This window comes from Eutrigla gurnardus (assembly GCF_963514095.1).
Source record: "Eutrigla gurnardus genome assembly, chromosome: 7".
NCBI lineage: Eukaryota > Metazoa > Chordata > Actinopteri > Perciformes > Triglidae > Eutrigla > Eutrigla gurnardus.
The window spans coordinates 12,501,226-12,515,280 of record NC_139921.1 but is presented as its reverse complement, the minus strand read 5'-3'; the positions used below and the strand labels follow the sequence as shown (position 1 = coordinate 12,515,280).

At 46.3% G+C, this 14,055-nt stretch overlaps 1 protein-coding gene across 2 annotated transcripts in view; it reads left to right on the top strand.

Moving 5' to 3' along the window:
• Window positions 1-14,055, top strand: part of syt14a (synaptotagmin XIVa) — a 184,253-nt gene that overhangs the window by 92,288 nt on the left and 77,910 nt on the right. The gene's annotated exons all lie outside the window — the stretch shown is intronic.

The window sequence follows — 14,055 nt, the reverse complement described above, 5'->3', positions numbered from 1 at the left end:
TTGTCCCACCAAATCAAGGCCTCTGCTTGGCAAGAAATCAATCATTGTCCACACTTGGACATCATGCATCTTGGATTGATATAACATGATTGATTTATTTTGGGCATGGACATTTAATTACATACTCCATTTTCTGGCAGAAAGAAGTTTACAGTGGAATTTCTAGTGGACACAGTAAACAAACCAGCAAGTATCATGCTTGCAGTTTTCTGTTGTTTGATATTGCTAAGTGAGGATATACAACTGAACCCTGGGCCCCAACTGGGGCTAATCTTCTATGTCCAAGGACATATATTATGCAAAGAGATCCAATGCCCCAAGAATGACATTGAATCCATTTGTCTGAATGTCACATTATCTCTAAGAATGTCCTTTGTCTTAATTGGAGTGTATAGGCCACCCTCTGCAACGTCTGTCTTTCTTGATCTTCCATGATTAAAGAAATATAGCTCAGGGAAGGAAGTATTAATCCTTGGCGATCTGAACCTAAACTATGAAGATAAGTTCAAAAGCACTGAATCGAATTACAAATTAATCATATTGATCTAATATTCTTCGCCCAAAGACGAGCACACCTGACCTCTAACACAAAATGGAATGCATTCAGAATACCTAAGAGTGACATGGCTGAATTTTAAATTGCAATTAAGAACTGGAAGGACTTAGTATTTGGGAACAATGTGGAAACTGACACACACATGTCCCTAAATACAATTCAAAATACAACAAAATAATTTCTTAAGAAATGCAAAGTAAATTAAAACTGCAAGCAGTGTCATGACGGGCCCTCGCTCGTAAGCGGTCGTGGAGTACCTGCGGTCACATGGTCACATTCAAAGCCATCTATCTCCCTGACTGCTGTCTGAGGTGCATGCGAAGTGTGGAGCAGATGAGACAATGAATAAAATCATTAGCAGGTGACATCCAAAGCTACAGACCTGTATCTCTTCTTTCATTCCTCTCTAAAACCCTGGAACGTGCCGCCTACAACCAACTTTCATCCTATCTCTCACAGAACAACCTCCTTGACCCTAATCAATCAGCATTCAGAACTGCTCACTCCACTGAGACCACCCTCCTCAGAGTGACTGAGTCCCTGCGAGACGCCAGAACCTCATCCCACTCCTCCGTTCTCATTCTCCTCGACCTATCTGCTGCATTCGACAGTCAACCACCAAATCCTCTTCTCCACCCTGGCTGACCTTGGCATCACTGACTCTGCTCTAACCTGGTTCACATCATACCTGACACATCGCACCTTTCAGGTCACATGGAATGCTCTATGTCCAAACCCTGTTCTCTGGACACGGGTGTCCCTCAAGGCTCAGTATTAGGACCACTTCTGTTCTCATTATACACCAGATCACTAGGCTCTGTAATCACATGGATTCTCCTACCATTGTTACGCAGATGACACCCAGCTATTCCTCTCTTTTCCCCCAACCGCCGACAATCACATTGCAACTCGCATCACGGAATGTCTGGCAGACATCTCTGTCTGGACAACCTGAATAAAACTGAACTCCTCTTCATCCCAGGGAAAGACTGCCCTCGCATGGACCTGTCGAGGGCATCACAGTATTGCCGTCGTCAACTGTGAGGAACCTGGGTGTAATCCTCGATGACCAACTATCCATGACGTTGCCCTGGTCACGCCCCTAAATATTCTGTACATCTTTGGATAACTTTTTGTCCTTAAGGCCTTTCCAACCATATATCCAATTTTGGTATCAATCGAATCAATGGTACAGTCCAAGTTCAATCAAGTACAACCCCTATGAATGGCCGAAAATGGACAGAACATTTTTTAATTTTTGGAAGTGCCCCACATTACACAATTTTGATGAAAATTGACATGTATGTTCTTTGACAACATAGGTTTTGAGTTTTGTGATGATTGGCCCAAAGGTTATGGAGTTATGCTAATTGCATTTTGGTGGCACAACCCTCTTATGTTCGTTGGCCGATATCTTCTGAATCAAACCATATTTTCAAAACCTTTTTGGACCATGACCTCCAGCTAGGATTTCGTCCAAATCGGATCAACGGTGTCAGAGAAATGCGCAACATCAGGTTTTTCATAAAATCCAAAATGGCCGAAATTTCGGGAGGCAGACTTTGGTGCTCTAAGAGGATCTTTTGTAGAGGACACTCGTCTGCACATGTGTGCAAAATTTCATGTCAATTGGAGTTACGGTGTGGTGGGGCTGGCGAATGCCCACACTAGGTGGCTCTTGCGAGCAACTTTTTCATGACCGAACGCGTAACCACGACCATATCGCAATTTCCTGTAATTTCTGTGCATACACAAATTTTGGTGAGTTTTTTTTTAATGTTGAGGCCTCCAAAATGCGAGTTACTTTTGCGTAAGAATAAACCGTACAATAACTAGGGCTTCGCAGCCCGACGTTGTTGGCGCTCCGGCCCTAAAAATAATAGCAAACAGACTCTCCCCGGGATTGATGGTAATACAAGGAAACTCATGAACAATGAGACAATGCCCTGAGAATATGTCTTTAGACCAAACTATCAACAGATAGACACATTTTTGCTTCCTAAAGAAACTTGGTTATAAAAGTTATCAAATCTGCTAAAGCCACCTTCTTTGTAAATATGTTGAGTGAAGTTAAGGGAAACCCAAAACAAATCTGGGAAAATTTGAAAAAGCTATCAGGGGCCTATACTACGAAGCGAGTTCAACATACCCAGGGTATCTTTCAGTTATCCAGCTTAAGTAACCCTAACAAAGGCAATCAGAGATAAGCGGTCACACGAAGCTGGTTATCAACTCGGTAAGTCAACCCAGGGTTTCCCTGTCGAACTATGAGCACATGAAAGAGGCGGTGTTTGCAGCATTTGACCAATCACAAACATGGAAAACAGAAATACACAGAAGTTAATACAGGCAAAAAGCAACAGTTTCATCTGTAATATGCAGGAAGAACAGCTGGCAAAAACTCACCGACTGTGTGAATGTGTAAGTCGTATTAGTATTAATAATCGTATAATATGACTGCCGCATCATTAGAGCACTACAAGATCTGACTGATTAAATCAATGTGATAAGTGCTCTGATAGCTCAGTGGCAGAGTTACCGCCCCATGTACCCATGCTCCCTGCAGTCAGACGTCCCAGGTTCGGATCTGCCCTGCGGCCCTCTTTTAAATCATGTCGTCACTCTCTCTCACCCGTTTAACTCTCACGCTGTACTCCCACCATAAAAAGCAGAAAATATGACTTTAAACAAATGAATGTGTTACTGAGATGTATTCTTATGGCGTGGTGTATGACAATATCAGCCTAATTCTTTCAGCTGCAATCCTGGCGGTGTAAAACGGACTTGGGAGCAAAGTGGTAAGTGGTAAGTAGGCTGTACACTGACACACATAAGTCATTCCCTCCGATAAGAATCTGTATCTCTCATATAAAACACCTTCAGGGACAGACAAATGGCTTTTGCCGGTCTCTGAACACTCTAGTTCTCCTAAGAGACCCTCTCACGATCCACCGAGCGTCTTTTTTTTTATCCGCACACCAAGACAGCTGATTGTTCAGAAGGCAGTGTTTTTCTCCACGTTGATCTCTTATCAGGAACATAAGAGCTCTGCAGCGTTAGTTACTATGGCGATCTACCCTGGTAAGAAGTGAACCAGCGTCCTAGGATGGAAAACCCAGGGTTAACGCTTAAGTTACCTCGCTAAGCCCAAATCCTGCTTTGTAGTACAGGCCCCAGGCAGCAACCAAAGATCAACAAAACAGCTTGAAATTAAAGAAAATGGCTCCTTGATTAAAGAACCAGTACGAATTGCAACGTAGGTTACGAATGTAACTATGGATCTGTGAGACCGAGGGATGACCGTCACTAGGGTTAAAAAGGAATGATCACCTTCGTTCTGCCTATCACCGAGACCATATGTCAAAATAGTCATGTCCATGACCTCCGGAAGCAGAACGACCTGCGTTAATAAATAGCAGAGAATGCTCCCGGGTCAGTCTCCTATCCCTGAACGCCTCAGGATGGTCCGAGCGACAAGGATAGTGACGGTCATCCCTCGGTCTCACAGATCCATAGTTACATTCGTAACCTACGATCTGTTTCGACCTCACTCTGACCGTCACTACGGTCTAAAAAAGGATGACACATACCAAAAGGGTCGCGAGGAACCCAGAATCAATTATTAAAACCTCGCTCGGTCACGGACATGAGGGCGGCATCGCCGACTGGAGGTGGGCGAGTTACATCCACCCTGTAAAAATGGGTAAAAGTGCATGGCGTCGACCACGAAGCCGCTGCACAGATATCGTCTGCTGCTACGCCCCTAAGGGCAGCCCAAGACGGAGCCATACTCCTGGTAGAGTGAGCCCTCGTACCAGAAGGAACCGGTATTCCCTGCGCCCTGTAAGCATGGGAAATAACCTCCACCAGCCAATGCGAGAGTCTCTGCTTGGAGAGCGGAAGCCCCTGCCTTGCTGCCCCATAACAGATGAAAAGCTGAGAGTGTGCTTTCCGCAAGGACTGTGTACGTGCCAGATAGGCCCTCAAGGCCCTGACTGGGCACAGGGTCAGCAACTTGTCTTGCTCTGCCTGTGAGGTGGAAGAAGGCTGGAATTGAGTCACCTCCAGAACCTGGTTAATGGACTGCGGATTAAGAACCTTTGGCAGGAAAGCTGGATTTGGCCAAAGTGACACACTAGCACCTCCTGCCTGCCACCTAAGGCAGTCGTCGCTAACAGCGAGAGCACACAGCTCACTGACACGTTTCGCAGAACAGAGCGCCAAGAGAAAGGCAGTCTTAAGCGACAAGGAACGCAAATCTGCGTCTAAAATAGGCTCATACGGGCCTACAGTAAGTGACGTCAAAACTGTGGGCAGATCCCAGCCCGGTGCCCGCAAAGTGCGACCTGGACGCAACCGGCGGGCTCCCTTCAAGAACTGGCAAACCAAGGGATGCCTACCAAGGGGACCATTGTCCACACCCTGGTGAAAGGCTGCCTTGCCTTGATCCAGTTCAGACTGCAAGAAACGCAAAACTTGTGGCACGGGGCAAGCCGCTGGCTCGAGGCCCATGCCAGCACACCAATCTGAAAAGATCCCCCACCTGAGTGCGTAGCAAGCTCTAGTGGATGGAGCCCTAGCGTTATTCAGCGTGTCCTGAACAGACACATCTACCTGCTCAACGATGCCAGATCCGCCCGTCTGCCTGTGACAAAAGATCCGCTCTGCATGGCAACTGCCATGGATGACCCTGCAGCAGCTGGAGCAGGTCAGGGAACCAAGGCCTCGCTGGCCACCGTGGAGCCACCAGCAAGACTGAGTGATGGCCCTCCTGGATCCTCCGCAGAACCTGCGCTATGAGCAGGAGTGGAGGAAAAGCATACAACAAGCCTGTCGGCCATTCTTGTGACAGAGCATCCAGGCCCAAACTGCCCCCCTGCCCTGTGAGGGAGTACCACTCCGGGCAGTGTGTCGTCTCGGCCGATGCAAAGAGATCTACTTGTGCGACCCCGTACCGCATCCAGATCTGGCTTACGACCTCCGCGCTCAATCTCCATTCTCCCGGGAGTGGCCCCGTCCTGGAGAGAATGTCGGCTGCTCTGTTCTCCACACTCGGGATGTGCACTGTCCTCAGTGAAGACAGCCGCGGCCATGCCCAAGTCAGTAACCCCTCCGCCACCTGGAGGCACCGCTGGGACCTTGTTCCCCCTTGGTGATTGACATAGTACACCGCCACAGTACTGTCTGTCCTCACGAGAACGTGTTGGTGTTGCAACACCGGCAGGAATCTCTGCAAGGCAAGATGGACGGCCTTCAGTTCGAGGACGTTTATGTGCTCCAACGTCCATGGGGGTTGCCACATGCCCCTCGCCGTCCGTCCTTCCCAGACAGTTCCCCAGCCTGTCAGGGACGCGTCCGTCGAGATGACCTGTCTCCTGTGGGGAAGGCCCCCCAGTGGGACACCTCGGAGCAAGAACTCCCGGTCCCTCCAAGGGCGCAGGGCTCGGATGCAAGCCCGGGACACACGCAGCCTCACCTGCCTGTCGCTCTTCGGGTGAAGACCGAAGGCATTGAACCAGCACTGCAGGGGGCGTGCCCTCAGCAGGCCAAGAGGAACTACCGCTGCTGCTGCAGACATCAAACCCAGCAGCTTCTGGACTCTGTGAGCGGTCACGAGACCGCCCAAGCGGAAATGGCCCAGCATGCCGAGCAAGCTGTCTGCTCTCCGTGGAGTGAGAGACGCCGTCATGCCGACTGAGTCGAGAAGGACACCGAGGAACTCTGCCTGTTGGCGGGGTTGCAGGTTGCTCTTCTCGTGGTTGACCGTGAAGCCCAAGAATTGAATGTGGGCCAGAACAGTCTCCGTGTCGTGCACTACCTGTTCTCGGGAGGGGGCGCAAACGAGCCAGTCGTCTAAATACGGCAGTATCTTCAGGCCGCAAGCCTGGAGGGGGGACAGAGCGGCTGACACCACGCGAGTGAAAACTCGTGGGGAGAGTGAAAGGCCGAAAGGTAGGACCTGGAACTGGAACGCCCTGCCCTGGAAGGCAAAGCGCAGAAAGGGCCTGTGTTCCGGGCAAATCGGAACGTGGAAGTAGGCGTCCTTTAAGTCCATAGATGTGAACCACTCCCCCTGCCGGATGGACTGCATCACCACCCTTGTGTGGACCATCTTGAAGGGCAGCACCTTGAGATACCGATTCAAGGGCCTGAGGTCGAGAACGGGCCGAAGACCGCCGTCCTTCTTGGGAACGATAAAATACTTGCTGTAGAACCCAGCGAGCTGTGCGCTGGGCGGTACTTCTGAGATGGCCCCTTTCAGAAGTAACACTTGAACCTCTTTGGCAAGTACGGACATTAAAACCGGGTCTTGTACAGACGTTACCTTGACCCCTGAAAATATAGGGGGCCGCCGCCGTGGCTACGACCCAAGGGTCTGGGACAATCCCCTCCCAGGAGGTCCGTGACAACTGGGAAGGACTCTCTACTATTATATTGGATTGTGTTGTAAATATTGTGTTTTACTTTTTTTTTTTTTTAAATATTTATTTATACCACTTTGGTTCAGAGAATACACTTTACAAATCAACAGTACATAGTGTTTTACTTTTAATGTTTCTGTTTTTATAACATCTTGCCAAAAAGACTACAGTTGCGAATTAGCCAGCTGGCTAAAACTGGCACATTTATAGTAATGTTGATTAATTTGTACTGTGCTTTTTAAATAAATAAACTAAAACTGAAACTGAAAACAGCACAAAACACCCACAGCACTGGGGCTGTAACACTTGGCAATGCCCAATGTATACTGTACTGGTAATTTTGGCAGTGTGTGTGTATGTTTATAAAAGTATTATTATTATTATTACTTTTGGTATTGGTATAAAAATAAATAAAACAAAGATGCATTACAAACAGCTGATGGTAGTTTTCAGCTGAAAACTGATTCAGGTGATCTGCGTTTGGCCTCATTAGAAAGCATACAAAAGGAGTGGCTTCTGATTCTTTTTCCTGTGCAAGTATGGATCAAAGAGCAGCGGGTAAAGTTGGTAGAGAGAGAAGCGCAGCCAGGAGAGCTGTGGTATCTGACGAAATCAGACGAAATCAGGGCCACAGTAATTGACCATGTGATAAATCATGGGCTATCTTATGGAGAGGCTGGTTTAAGGGTGCAGCCAAACTTGCAGAGTTCAACAATCAGATGAATTATGAGACTTTTCCTGCAAACTAACAGGTAAGACATGCATCCCACAATTACTGTATTGAGCCAGATATTACAAAATAAAGTAATCTATATTTTACATCAGCTGTAAGTTGGGAAATATATTGATGACAGTATTTTGTGGTGTATATTGCTGTACTATATGTAGGATGCATAGGTTGGTACCTGCAGGAGGAAGAGGCCGAATTTTCACAGATGTCCAAGAAACCGGTCTTGTTGATATGGTCATCGCAAAAAATGCCATAAAGTTGAGGGAAATTCGGGACAGAGTGCTGGGAAACAACACAACGATACACGGCCCTGCAGGGACACAGACGGACGATTTTTTCCGAAACTACAAATACAAAATGTATGCTTTTAAGGCAACCAATACTGTTATCTGAAACATGGAGTGGCTTCTTCATGATCTCAACTTGCATATTCTGCAAAAAAAACGAAAATCACTCATTTAAAAAAAAAAAAAAAAGCTTATTTCATTGTTTACGCAAATTCGTCCCACCCGACTTGTTGCTGGTTTTGCCGTGGCGGGTCACATATGACACTATAAATAAAATTGAATTTAATTAAATTGAGTGAGTGAGTGAGTGAGTGAGTGAGTGTGTGTGCGTCTGCAACTACACAGTCAGTACTGCTTGGGGCATTGTATGAACATGTGTGGGAGTGTGTATGGGAGTGCTGGTGAGAGTGCTTATGGAATGCCTGTAGAGTGTGGGTGTTTTGTGGTGTTGAGATAGTTTTGTGCTTTTTGACATTCAACATGGTAACTGTTTCTATGTGGACAGAACCAAGCAAAGATAATAGAGCAACTCCAAGACTAAAGCATGTTACATTCATTTTCTACTTAAATGGGATTGTAGCATCTTTGGTCCTGAATTTTAGGTTAAGGGGATATCACATCGCTCTAGGTCCAATAGGAGTTGCACCAAGGAGTTACTCACAAAAGGAGTGGGTGTGGTTTAATTTGAAGAGGTGACACTTTAATGCCGATGTACACAAAAATAACATTAGTCTCATTTACCAAAATAAGGCACCACAAAATAAAAAAAACAAAATAAGAGTCCACTGAAGTTGACTTCTCCAACTTAATGAAGTTCAGTTCTGAAAAGGATCCAAAGTGTGTGTTCTGTATCAATATCCACTCAATTCTTTCGTCCTCAATCTCTACTACCCGGGTAGATGAAGAGTGTATTTTATCTGTTCTCAGAGTGTGTGATTCTGATGATCTGGAGACTTCAAGGTAGGTTCTGCAGCTGGCCACACTGCATCTCCAACTCTCTCTCCCTCTCAGGATCACTGGGCTGGGCTTGCCATCTCAATCGTCTCTCTCTATTTCTCTGACAGTTGATCAGACTAACAAAAAAAACAACCTTCACAAAAAGTGCAAAGTTGTAAGGATCTTCATCTGATTCTGTCTCAGTTTCTTATGAGATCTCAACATTTTCTCAGTTCTAGGCATGAAATATACACTGCTCAAAAAAATAAAGGGAACACCTAAACACCACATGCTAGTTCTCAATGAATAACATATTCCAGTTGGAAATCCTTATCATTACAAAGTGCAATGCGTCGACAACAAAACAACATAAGGATGATTTAATGAGATCAAAATCCTCATCTTATGGTCTCAAGTCAGAATCATTTTGAAAATCAAAGTGGAAAATCAGATCGCAGGCTGATCCAACTTTTGTGGAGATTTTTCAAGACATGTAAAAATGATCCTCAGTAGTGCGTGTGGCCTCCACATGCCTGTCTGCACTCCCTACATTGCTTGGCCATGCTCCTGATGAGGAGACGGATGGTCTCCTGAGGGATCTCCTCCCAGACCTGGACCAGAGCAGCAGTCAACTCCTGGACAGTCTGTGGTGCGACATGGCGTTGGTGGATGGAACAAGACATGATGTCCCAGATGTGCTCAATAGGATTCAGGTCTGGGGAACAGGCAGGCCAGTCCATAACATCAATGCCTTCATCATGCATGAACTGCTGACACACTCCAGCCACATTAGGCCTAGCATTGTCATGCATTAGAAGCAGTGTTGTGCATGAACGAGTTCAAAAGAACGCGTTCATTGAACACATTCATTTTTCTGTGAACTTTGAACTGAACGCAACGCATTTGTAAATAAAGAACTTGAACGTGAATTAGTTCAGATTGTGTGAAATGAACTACGAACGTCAATGTTGCGGTCCAATTAAACGTTACAGATTTTTTTTTCTCCTGGTGAGTCGAGTGACGCGACCTGCTCGCACTTTAGAAACAGCATCTCTTCTATAAGTTCAGCAAATCACTCGGATTTCTTCACAGAGTTTGTGTGCGCGCACGCCGGGCTTGCGCAGCGCTCCACTCCACATCTTGGCTTCACAACGGCCGCCGAAGCGGCGCGCCCAGGAAAATCGCGCACGATCCGCTGCCCCCCTGTTCAGACCAGACGCGCATTTCTCCGCGACTTTTGATAATTTCACGTTTCAGGACCCCGAAAGTCACTACAGATAGTAATATTCGTCCCGTTCGACTGGATACCCTACCGAATATGTCGACGTATGCAACCAGGCAGACTGTAAAAGACCAGGGGACGAAGGTTAGCCCCGGAGATGAAGCAAGTGGTGAGATTAGCATGGCGGCTATTGCTAACCTCTAGGAAGAGCACCGTACAGCCCTATCCGCCGAGTTCAAAGCCCTCTCCGCTGATCTCAAAACCTCCATTTCAACACTCGAAGCGAAGCTGGACCACGTCCACACCACAGTGTCCGATCACTCTCAGAAGATAGGCTCCCTCGAGGTAAATGCAAATTTGCAAGACGAGGGCCTGCTAACGCTAGAAGCCTCCTGTGCCACGCTAGCAGAGAGCAATGCTAAGCTGCTGGCTAAAGTCAGCGACCTCAAGTCCCGCAGCCGGCGACACAATATTCGAGTCATTGGCATACCTGAAACAGTGGAGGGACCTCGGCCAACAGCCTTCTTCGCGGAGCTGCTCATGGAAGTTCTCGGCGAAGGCTTGCTGGAATCACCACCAGAATGTGACAGGGCTCACCGCACGCTAGCCGAGAAGCCGAAGCCGGGGCAGAGACCACGGCCAGTCATTATCAGGCTGCACAGATACCAGGTGAAGGAGAAGATCATACGTGAAGCCCGCGCCAGGAGAGGCAAACTTCAGTACAGAGGCTCCCCCGTCGCCATCTACAAGGACTATGCACCGGAGGTGGTGGAACAACGCCAGAAATACCGAGCGGTGATGTCGGAGCTTTACAACCTGGGCTTCAGACCTGCGTTGCTATATCCTGCCAGGCTTATCATCGTGACGAAGGACGAGTGAGGAAGAGGCTCTCTTCGGTCACTGAGGCTGAAGGCTTCATAGCATCTGCCCGCACGGAAGAGACCTGATGACCGCAGGAGTCTATTTATTTCAGACAAGCCAATGTCATGCTATATGGATAACCGTGAGTTGATGTGATGCTAATTGTTTAACTGTGCGCTAACCAGCCCCGGACAGGCCGGAGTTTATTTTTAGACCGCATCATTAGTAGTTACAGTCCTGACAGGTTGTTGATATTCTGACTGTTACGAGTTTCAGAAATCGCAAAATGGACATTTTAACACACTGCGGTCATGGTGATTCGAGATCCAGTGTTTTCTGATATTTTTTGAATTCCCGTTTTTTCTTCTTTTTTTGTGCCTGTTTACACTACTATGTGAATTCAGATAATCTCCAATCGGCCTTCGTGCCAAGTACTGGAAGCGCTAGATTTCAGTTTGTTATTACATATTTTCTTATTTATTTTAAATGTTTATCACCCACCGCCATCTGAAGTATTCTTGTTTTCTAGTACTCATTTGGTCAAAGGGTTTGTAAGCTATTGCTATAAGCTATTAACTATTTATCTCATTTGACGTAGAAAAATACCTTCATGTATTGCCTGCCCTAAGACATCTTGGTGCCCTCTGCTGGCTAATTTAATTTACTTTACATGGCTTTTGCTGTCTCTTCTGGAATTATTATTACTATTTTTTTATTATTGTTTTTTGCTCTTTTTTCACTATGACTTAAACGGTCAAATACTGCTAGTTAAGGGAGGAGACCCCAGAAGTTCAGTTTAGCAGTTAGTTGCGAGCTGGAGAGCTCAGATAGTGTTTTTTGCTATGGGAGTAGCCCTCAGATCGATCACAAATGTTATTGTTTTGTTTCCTTTTATGTTGTTTTGTCTTTTTTTTTCTGTTTTACCCTTCCTCTCCTCTCCTCCTCCACTACTACGGAATACTTTAGGTCATGCAGTGCCATTCTAATTTATTAATACTGTTCCTATGGCTAATGCTGTAAAGACAGGTACTGGAGTGCGTCTAATTTCCTGGAATACTAAGGGCATGAACAACGCAATCAAAATCGGTAAGGTCTTGACACAGTTACAGCACCTTAAGGGGGATGTGATGTTTCTGCAGGAAACACATCTCAAATCAGCCGACACCCCACGTATTAAGAGGGTGTGGATGAGCCACTTATTCCATTCAAAATTTGCACATAGAGTTAGAGGAGCAGCTATCATCATTCATAAAAGGGTATTGTTTGAGCCAACAAATGTAATCCTTGATACTGACGGCGGCTATGCCATAGTTTCGGGCACACTTCAGAACACACCAGTGTTCTTAGTTTCGGTTTATGCACCCACCTGGGACGATGAACAGTTTTTTACAAGGCTATTTGCAAAAATCCCAAATGCCGACAGTCACCGCATTATTATAGGAGGGGACTTCAACTTAGTACAGGATGTGACTCTCGACAGATCTTCCCCTACACAGATTACACTATCCAAATCAGCGCACATAGTAAAAACATATACATTTGAGAATTTCGGATCCTTGGAGGTTTAGAGATCCCCAGGGTAAAGCTTTCTCCTTTTTCTCCCATGTACACCACACATTCTCCCGAATTGATTTCTTTTTATTCGATAACAATCTCCTCGACTGCGTGAATGCAGGCGAATATCACCCAATAGTCACTTCTGACCATGCTCCTACCACAGTTGACATTAGTTTTCCACGAGATACAATTCCGAGTTCACCATGGAGGTTCAGCTCACACTTATTGTCAGATAACAAGTTTAAAGATTTTGTTGCGACTCAAATCCGCTCTTACATAGAGTTCAACGACAACCCCGATGTCAGCAGTGGCACTCTGTGGGAAGCGCTTAAAGCTACTATTCGGGGACAAGTGATATCCTATGTTTCTCAAATGAGAAGGGCTGAACACGCTAGGCTGGTGGAAATTGCAGAGAAATTGCTCAAACTCGATGGAACTTACTCAGCCTCACCACCCCCTCCCTATATAAGAAACGGTTACTACTACATTCGGAACACGGCCTCCTAATGACACGCGTAGTGGAGAGACAGTTGCGACAATCCAAACAAAGCTTTTTTGAGCAGGGAGATAAGGCAGGGAGGCTCTTGGCACAGCAGGCCCGGGCAGCTAGCGCTTCTAGACTGATCTCTAAAATTCAACTACCAGACGGTAGCCACACTTCTGATCCAGTGATTTCTATACCGCACCATATACTTCTGATTGCGACCCAATTACTGCAGCGACCCCTGATCCCTTAGACCATTTAACGTACCCTCAGATTAATATAAATATCTCCAGGGAACTCGGTAGACCCATTTCTCTGTCAGAGGTGCATGAAGCGATCAAATCTATGCAAAACCGGAAATCTCCTGGTCCTGATGGTTTTACAGTCGAGTTCTTTAAGGCATACTCGATGCTATTGGCTCCCATCCTTGTGAGGGTGAAGACTCCTTTACTGAAGGCAGACTACCAATGACCTTGTATGAGGCATCTATTTCATTGCTCCTGAAGAAAGACAGGGATCCTACCTCATGTGGCAGCTACAGACCGGTCTCACTTTTAAACGTAGATTGTAAGATCCTTGCTAAGGTCCTCACCCTCCACCTCCAAAATGTGATGCCATCAATAATTCCTTTCGACCAGACAGGCTTCACATTAGGGAGACATCCATTCTTCAACACCAGGAGACTGCTCAACATCATATTCTCACCTGGGTCAGACACACCTGAGGTCGAAGTGGCACTAGATGCAGAGAAAGCCTTCGCCCGGGTGGAGTGGGGCTTTCTATTTTTCATTTTGGAGAAATTTGGCTTCGATTCTAATTTTATTTCTTGGCTTAAGCTTCTGTATGCAACCCCCTCTGCCTCTGTAAATACTAATGGTGTCCGTTCAACATATTTCCCTCTTAAACGTGGGACCCGGCAGGGCTGTCCGCTCTCACCTTTGTTGTTCAACATAGCCATGGAGCCATTAGCCATCTGGCTTAGAAACCAGAATGAGTTTGA